Source organism: Vicia villosa, unplaced genomic scaffold, assembly GCF_029867415.1.
Source record: "Vicia villosa cultivar HV-30 ecotype Madison, WI unplaced genomic scaffold, Vvil1.0 ctg.001393F_1_1_2_unsc, whole genome shotgun sequence".
NCBI lineage: Eukaryota > Viridiplantae > Streptophyta > Magnoliopsida > Fabales > Fabaceae > Vicia > Vicia villosa.
In genome coordinates, this window is record NW_026705603.1 from 10,468 (window position 1) to 19,589 (window position 9,122).

Consider the following 9,122-nt stretch of genomic DNA (forward strand, 5'->3'; position numbering starts at 1 on the left):
GAAAAGTTGCATTTCCGGAGACCACCGATTTGAAACCGCCATCTCAACCGGTTAAAACGAAAGGTGCACCGAAAAAGTCCAAAAATACACAAGAAGACACATCAACAAAACGATCTCCTTCCTACTTTGAACATGTTGATGCATCATTCCCGGATTCACCGACACCGAAGTCCAAGTGTAGTGGTAACAAATGAGCCCGTATTTCGAAGCCACCTCGCACACCGCCGATCAAAAAATCACCCATTATCTACATTGATGAGATGCCACTTTTTATGCACAAATATATCGATAACATAGTTGATGTTGGAGGCGACGACAATTGTGGATATCGGGCCGTTGCGGGTTTGCTCGGTAAAGGGGAAAATAATCACACTTTAGTTCGACGGGAACTTCTTGCGGAGTTGACTTCGTATCGGGACATCTACGGCCGACTATATGAAAATCAAGAAAAGTTTGCGAAACTACATGATTCACTTGTTCCATCACTTACCGGTATCGCTCCGGTTTCAAAGTGGATGTCATTCCCCGATATGGGTCATCTAATAGCAAGTGCATATGATCGGGTGTGTGTCGATTTGACGAGGTTTGGACTAAGTGAGACTTTCTTTCCACTTCATAGTCGACCGCCATTGGACGCGTCGAGCCGCATCATATGCATCGGGTATCTAAGATCGCGGCACTTCGTCCAAGTGTTTTTGAAACCGAGGTGTCCTATACCGGCTACTTCTTGTCAATGGACGACACATCATTCAAATGAGGCGGAGACTTGGCCGGATCCTTTCGTTTCAAGAATGGCGGAGTTTGAAGAAATGATGAGCCAAGAGCGCGAGCAAAATAGAGAGCGGTCGAAGAACATACCTATTTTGGATTTAGGATCCACCGATTGGTTCGGTGAATTTTAGTTTATTCCGGATCGTTTTTTGTTTGTAATGACCATTTTTGTATGTATTGTTGTTTATCATGTAAGATCGGACCAATTCAATACATATATAATATAAGTATGTTTTATGTCATCATTGTCTAATTTATGTCTATTTTGAATTCCTTTTGTATTTTTTACACAAAACACTAAGCAATCAACAAAATGCAAAATTTACCTCTGTTTCTGCATAATTCGGAAATGAACTTCCGAAATATACTTGTCTGCCTCCAATTTTCAGAAGTTCATTTCCGAAAAGACCACTGAGCAGGATAAGGTTTGTTGGGCCATCATTGCTCCAATAAGTCTATAAATACAACACACTCTTCTTCATCCTCTTCACACCAGAAAACACAAATGACACAAACCTACCCCCACCTAGCATTTGTCTACTTCACCACCGGCTACCCGATGCCGTTCCAATTTCGCTTCTCGTGTGACACGCCGTTTGCTGAGTTGATAACGTCGCTCAACACGCTATTGCAATATCCCGAAAATCAAAAGGTTGTCAAGCTCGAGTACCGCTCGCCATCGCTTAATGACGAGGGAGACATTGAGTTCACACCTTTTGAGATCAAGAACGACGAAGATTTAGCGGTTTTGTGGTCAACTTTCGACCGATTTTCTTCGAAGGGTCCGATCGAGTTGGACGCGAAACTTCAAAGATCGGGGGACGACGTTATCAAAATGTTGACTCATCCTCACCTACCCGTGTTTAATAATATGTAACTTTAATCTTATGTAATGTGATCGATGTAATCTTCATCCAATTAAATAAAGCGAATCGTTCTTGTTTGTTATTTTTCTTCTGTCCAGACATTATTTTGGAAGTACATTTCCGAATTCCTCCAAGGGGGGTGAATTCGGAGATGAACTTCCGAATACACCAATTTTCTGAAAAACAACTTTATTTCGGAGATGCATCTCCGAAATCAATGTTTTTCATTAAAAAAAACACGTTTTCGGAGATACATTTCTGAAAACACCTTTTTTTTTCCAATAAAAGTACGTTTTCGGAAATGAACTTCCGAAACAAAGGGTATTTTGGTAAATTTACCAGAGGTGACTAAGAAAGTTAGGAGGTGGGTAAAAAAATTTCCTAATTTTTATATATGTTTTAATTTTCGACACCCAATTTTTTTCTCAAAATCCGCCACTGCCACAATTGATGAAAAAAACAGAAAAAAACACATAGGATGTTCTAAATCATAACAAAATTCATAGAAGCAATACAAATGAAGATAGTTTTCAAGCATAGCATAAATATAATACTAATTTAGCTATTTTTAATATGCATATGCCCTTTTGAATATTTGACATTTAGGATTCACATGTCTCAATCTTTAGAAGTGGATGCACTCATTTGTCAAAAAGACACTTACTTTATCAAAAAGATACACAAATATATTAGAACTAACAAAATTTAAGGAAATTTCTTTGGCTACCTCCCAACCTTCTAGTCCACCTCTAGTGAAAAACCCAAACTACCCCTGACTTCGGAAATGCATTTCCGAAATGCAAGAAAAAGTTGTTTTCGGAGATGCATCTTCGAAAGCGCCTTTTTTTTTGAAAAAATTGTCTTATTTCGGAAGTTCATTTCCGAAAACAGCATTTCGGAAGTTCATTTCCGAAATACTGCGCGTTTTGCAGATTAAGCAAAACAGCCCCCCTCCCCCAATTCATTTACCCTAATCTTCTTCCAAACTCAACCCCAAAGAGATTTTTCTGCAAACCACTTCCAAGCTACATCAAAGGCTCCATCTACTTGCTCTACTACATTCAAAAGTCCTCCAATCTATTCAATCGGTAAGCATTTTGATTTTAAGATCTATGATTAAAATTTATATTAGGGTGTTTACAAATAGCAAAAAATGTATTAGGTTAGGTTTGTACTGATATTTAGGATGTTTAGAATGTGTAGACATAGGTTTGATTTAGGATTTTGGGGTCTGCCATTGGAGGTTGCAAAGAACTTCTGCGCAGGGGTGTTTCGGAAGTTCATTTCCGAAAACACCTCCATTCCCAGTTTCGGAAATGAACTTCCGAATTGTATCAGAAGTGAAATTTTTTTAGTTTTTTCTGTTGTCTCGCATATTAATCGATTTCAATTGTTTACAGGAACATGTCAGACAACCAACCAGCACGCGTCAGACAGGGTAGAGAGACCCAGACTGCGTCGGCTAGACGCGAGCGGGCGGCGGCGCAGCTGGCGTCGACACAGGGACGGGGGCAGGGCCGGGGACGACGTGTGCGAGTTCCCGTGGAGATGGGCGAGGGTACCTCTACATCTGGATCTAGGAGTAGGCTGGCTCGGGTATCTTCTTCCCGCCAGCGAGAGGAGGAGGCAGTGCCATACCACGAGGCGAAGGGGGTATCAGATGTTGACCCTCCACCCGGGGAGGAGGATGAGCAGGAGGACAGCTACCCGGGAGGGCCCATTGACACTTCCGTGCTGATATCCTACCGCGACCACATCGCTCGGCGGATCTGGGAGGGAGAGGTATTTTTTATAATTTGCCCGACTACATTATTTAACCGTTTATAATTTAGACGTTTATTCAATATTTTATTAACCGTCTATTTAACATACTTTTTTATTTGTTTTTTTGTAACAGGAGAGAGAGCCGTTGAAAATGGTGAATCATGCCCGAAAGATTTCCAGTCTGTTTAAACCGACTGCCGAGTGGTTTAACGACGCTGTGAGAGGTTCAGGGCTCAGTGGGCTCTGCATGACGGGGTACACCACCATCAGCCACGGCATGCAGGGGGCTTTTGTGGAGCGGTGGCACAAGGAGACGTCTTCTTTCCACTTGCCGGTTGGGGAGATGACGATCACCTTGCATGATGTGCAGTGTCTTCTCCACCTGCCGATCAGGGGTCCGCTGTTGACCCACTCCCGGATCCAGAGGGTCGAAGCCACTGAGTGGATGGCGCTCTATTTGGGTATGGAGCCCGAAGTTGCTGACTTTGAGTGCGCTACTTCATGGACTTGACCACCGTTCACAGTGGAACTGGGGGGCAGCTACTCTGGCATACCTATACCAGAAGCTGAATGAGGCCTCCAACTGGAGGACGAGGCAGTTGACCAGATCCTACACACTACTCACGGTACGTTTCATTTTAATTGTTCCGTATTTATTTATGTTTCGTATTTGTGTTTCGTATTTACTTATGTTTCGTATTTATTTATGTTTCAGAGATGGATCATCTCCTACTTCTCCCGCATCCACGGCTTCCACATCGATCCTACGTACGTTGACGCCATGCCCAGGGCCGCCAGATACGTTCTCCAGAGGGGGAACAATGCGGTGGGACCATACCGTGGGTACTTGGACCGCACGATGCACTATGATGTCACCTGGAGGCCGTTCAGCGACTACACTCAGATTGTCCCCTTTGACGGCATATCTCTATATTCTGGCTGGTTGGCATGCGGGAGTACCATCATGGTCTGGTATCTCCCTGAGCGGTGCATGCGGCAGTTCGGATTTGTGCAGATGATACCCAGGTCACCCTTTGAGGATGCTCCCGACACAGTGACCAGAGTGCAACTCACTGCCATGTTTGAGGATTGAGAGCATCATGTGGTACCAGAGGAGTACCGTCGCATGCGGGTCACCCAGGACTGGCACAATGTGGAGGGATACGTCACATGGTTCTATCGGGTGTCACATCCTCTACTGACACCCGACGCTCCCGGTGCTCCTAGGCCAGCACACGAGGAGATCCTGGAGAACCAGCAGGCCGAGGATGACCACGCCATTGATCTCCTGCCGATCTGCCAGCGGATAGAGATGCTTGGGCGGGACGCGTTGGATCGAGGTGTCGTTCATCAGGGCGGTCCAGAGGCAGTCGCCGTGATGGAGATGATCGTCACTGATGCGGGCCGTGCGGCAGCATACAGGCGGCAGAGGAGGGCCCAGGGTGAGAGGATTAGGCATACCCAGTTGTGGTCGGTTTTTTTTTTGTTTTCGGATTGTATCTTTCGTACACTATTATTATTTGGATTTGGATCGGATCAGTTTGTATATATCACTATTCTTATCATATTAGTATATTAGTATTTTCTGTTTATATATCGCTTATTTTATTTGCCGTCTTTCTTTAATTAAAAATACAAGGTTGTTTCCAAAATCATAAAAAAAACATAGTTTCTGCATAATTCGAAAGTTCATTTCTATGTTGATTCTTATGGCTTATTTTATTCTATTGTCTTAATTATGTATACGTATATGAAATTTTACGTAAAATTAAAATGATTTGATAATAACTTAATAAGTCATTGAACTATGCCAAAATTAATATTATTAATATAAGCATATAAGGCAGTAATATAAATGTATCTTAATGACATATCATCAGTGGTGGAGCCACGTAGATACAGGGGAAGGCCATGGCCACCCCTTTTATTTTTTTTAAATATTTTTTTAAATAGAGAAAAATACTAAAATGCCCTCATTTTGAATTAAAACTCATTCCTTTTTTTATTTTCCTCCACTTTTTCACAAAAGAAACGCTGTCGACTACTTCCACGAAAACGAAGACCAGTGGACGCTGCCGACGGCGACTTCTTCCACGAAAACGAAAACGAGTGGGCGCGGTCGACTTGCTGCCGTGGTTGCTGGAGGAATCATTGCAATATTCTCAAATAAAAAAGGTATTCTTCTTCCTTTGTCAATTTTGTATTTTTAGGGTTTTCATCTTCTTCTTCTTTAAAAATGGTTAGAGTTTTGAGTTCTGAATAATTATTAAGGGGTGCTGAAGATTGGTTTTAGATTTCTTTTCAGATTTCTCTGTATTGTGTTTTTAGGGGTACTTACTGAGACATTTTTGGATTTCTAAAATGTTGTATTTGTGATTTAGGGAGTTTCTGCCTTTTTCAAATATTTAGATGTTAGTATATTTTTAATGTTAAAACTTGATTGTAATTAGAAGCTTGATTTAGGGAGATTCTATATTTATTTATTTTGTAATTTTGGAACTTGATTAAGTTTAGTTGAAATATGAAATACTGTTCTATTTTGTTCTTTTATATGTAATTTGTGATTGTTAATTGCACTTTGAATGATAATTTTATCAAGAATGAAAGTATTAGATTTTGTTCTATTTTTTTCTTTTATATGTAATTTGTGATTGTTAATTGCACTATGTGTGATAATTTTTTCATGTGTGATAATTTTTGCCTATTACATATTTTTTATTTTATTATGTGTGATAATTTTTGACATTTTGTTATGTTTCATTTTTTTCATCAGAAAAATAAAGATGAATAATAGAAAAATTGATTCCTTTTTCAAGAGGAAAGCATGTGAAATTGAAAGAGAAGAGAGAGATGAAGAAATTATAATCCCGACATTTGAACCTGAAACAATTCTTGAGATTCCAAGAATTGAAGAGCATCATGATTTTGAAAATTCTTTGGAACGTGATCCTGGAAAGCGTCTTCCGATTTGGCAATATCCACCAAATCAAGTGGATGCAATACAAAGAGCTTATCTAAAATGGGGTCCATATCAAATTCATTTAGACAACTATCCTTTGTCCGGTAATGAGGATCATCCAAGAAGGTTTCAACACACTTGGTTTAGCATATTTCCCTCTTGGTTATAATATTCACCATCCGAAGATGTTGCATACTGCTTACCTTGTTACCTTTTTAGCAAAAAACCAAGTGGACGTCCCGGATCACATGTCTTCATTTCTACGGGATTTAGAACTTGGAAGAAAGTTAGGAATGGAAAACATTGTTCCTTTCTTAAACACATTGGGATGGATCCATGTTCGCCACACAACAATGCAATGCAAGCTTGTCAAGACTTGTTGAATCAAGATTGTCATATCAGAAATGTTATTCAAGTTCAAAGTTCAAGTCAAAGAATGAGTAACCGGCTTCATCTCAAAACTTCAATTGACACTGTTCGTTGGTTAACACTTCAAGCTCGTGCTTTAAGGGGTCACGATGAAACTAGCAATTCAAGAAATCAAGGTAACTTTCTCGAATTGTTAAAACTTTTAGCATCTTACAATGATGAAATTGCAAAAGTTGTGTTGGAAAATGCTCCACAAAATTGCAAATATACCTCACATCAAATTCAAAAAGAGCTCTTGCAAATTCTTTCTAGTAGGGTGAAAAAGCATATTCGTGAGGAAATTGGTGATTCCAAATTTTGTTTTGTTGTAGATGAAGCTCGCGATGAGTCAAAAAAGGAACAAATGGCTCTTATAGTAAGATTTGTTGATAAAGTTGGTTTAATACAAGAGAGATTTTTTGATGTGGCACATGTTAAAGACACCACATCTTTAACTCTTAAGGAAGCAATATGTGATATACTCTCTCGACATAACCTTAATGTGTCTAACATTCGCGGACAAGGGTATGATGGTGCTAGTAACATGAGGGGAGAATGGAATGGTTTACAAGCACTCTTTATGAAGGATTGTCCTTATGCATACTATGTTCATTGTTTTGCTCATCGATTGCAACTTGCCTTGGTTACAGCATCAAGAGAAGTCAAACCAATTCATAAATTCTTTGATAAACTGATTTTTGTAGTCAATGTTGTTTGTTCTTCCACTAAGCGCCATGATGAGTTACAAGCTTCCCAATTAGAAAAGATTACACATTTGTTAGAGATTGGTGAGATTGTAACTGGTAAAGGTTCAAATCAAATTGGTACTTTGAAACGAGCTGGAGATACTCGTTGGGGATCACATTACAATTCTATTTATAGCTTGATAAACATGTATGAAGCAACTTGTTTAGTTTTAAAAAAAATTGCAAAAGAAAGGGGAAATTATGCTACACGTGGGGATGCAGATAGTTCTTACAATTACTTGAAGGCATTTGATTTTATATTTATCTTGCATTTGATGAAAGAAATTATGGGGATAACAGATTTGCTTTGTCAAGCCTTGCAAAAACAGAATCAAATGGACTTGGTTCGTTCAACAAAAAGTTTTATTCAAGACTTGAGAGAAAATGGTTGGGATATATTGTTTTAGTACAGTGACATCTTTTTGTGAAAAGCATGGTATTGAGATTCCCGATCTTAATGATATTCATTCAGCAACAAGATTTGGACGATCTCGCCTTGAAGAAAATCAAGTCACAATTCAACATTACTTCAAAGTTGAAATCTTTTTCACTACCATTGACAAACAATTACAAGAGTTGAATAGCAGATTTAGTGAGCAGGCAATGGATTTGTTAACTCTTTCTTGTGCTTTGTCTCCTAAGGATGAGTATAAAGATTTTAACATTGATACTATTTGTTCTCTAGTTGAAAAATATTATCCTATGGATTTTAGTGATCAAGAGAAGAATAATTTGCAATTTCAACTTCGGCATTTTCTATTTGTTGCTCGCCAAGCATCAAATTTGAATAATTTATCAATTATTCAAGAGCCATGTTCATGTTTGGTGGAAACTGGACAAGCTGAAATTTATTTCTTGATTGATAGGCTACTTCGTCTTATCATGACTCTTCCAGTTTCTACGGCAACAACTGAGAGGTCTTTTTCAACAATGAAAATTATCAAGACTAAGTTGAGAAACAAGATGGATGTTGGGTTTCTAAGAGATAGCATGACAGTTTATATTGAAAGGGAGATTAGTACAAACATTAGTTCTGAGTCTATTATTGAAGATTTCAAGTCACTCGGAACACGTAAAGCTTTATTATAAGGTATTTTCAAGTCATGTTATTTAATTTTTTGATAATCAACTTTATATTTATTTCAACTTAAATGCTTTCTATGAAATATGATTTACAATTTTATTTATAATTTTTATTTTACTTTAGCGGCCATCCCTTTTCTTTTTTCCTGGCTCCGCCACTGCATATCATATCATCTATAAACTTCTAATTGGTGAGCTTTATAATTCATGGATTAAAAAGGAAAGAAAAAAATGGAATTGAAGGAAGTATTACACCGGTTAATTTGATCTGCTCTCCCATGCATAAATTTAATTTAACATTCGTGAGTGGAAATCACAAACTTTGTTTCAGTCAAAATAAAATCACAATTTTTTTTTTATTTATCTAGAAATTGGAAGAAAACTTTTTTATGGACCTCCAAACTTTTTTAAACACCCGCGACAAAAATACGAAATTATAAAAAAATTAAAATCAAGGTGAATAAATACAATTAATAGTATAATAAATTGTATTAATTAAAATATATTATTAAATATATATTATTA

The 9,122-nt window shown here is 38.4% G+C and overlaps 1 pseudogene; it reads left to right on the top strand.

Moving 5' to 3' along the window:
• The first annotated feature begins 6,184 nt into the window (after positions 1-6,184).
• LOC131634945 (uncharacterized) lies at positions 6,185-8,603 on the top strand (annotated as a pseudogene).
• The last annotated feature ends 519 nt before the right edge of the window (positions 8,604-9,122 follow it).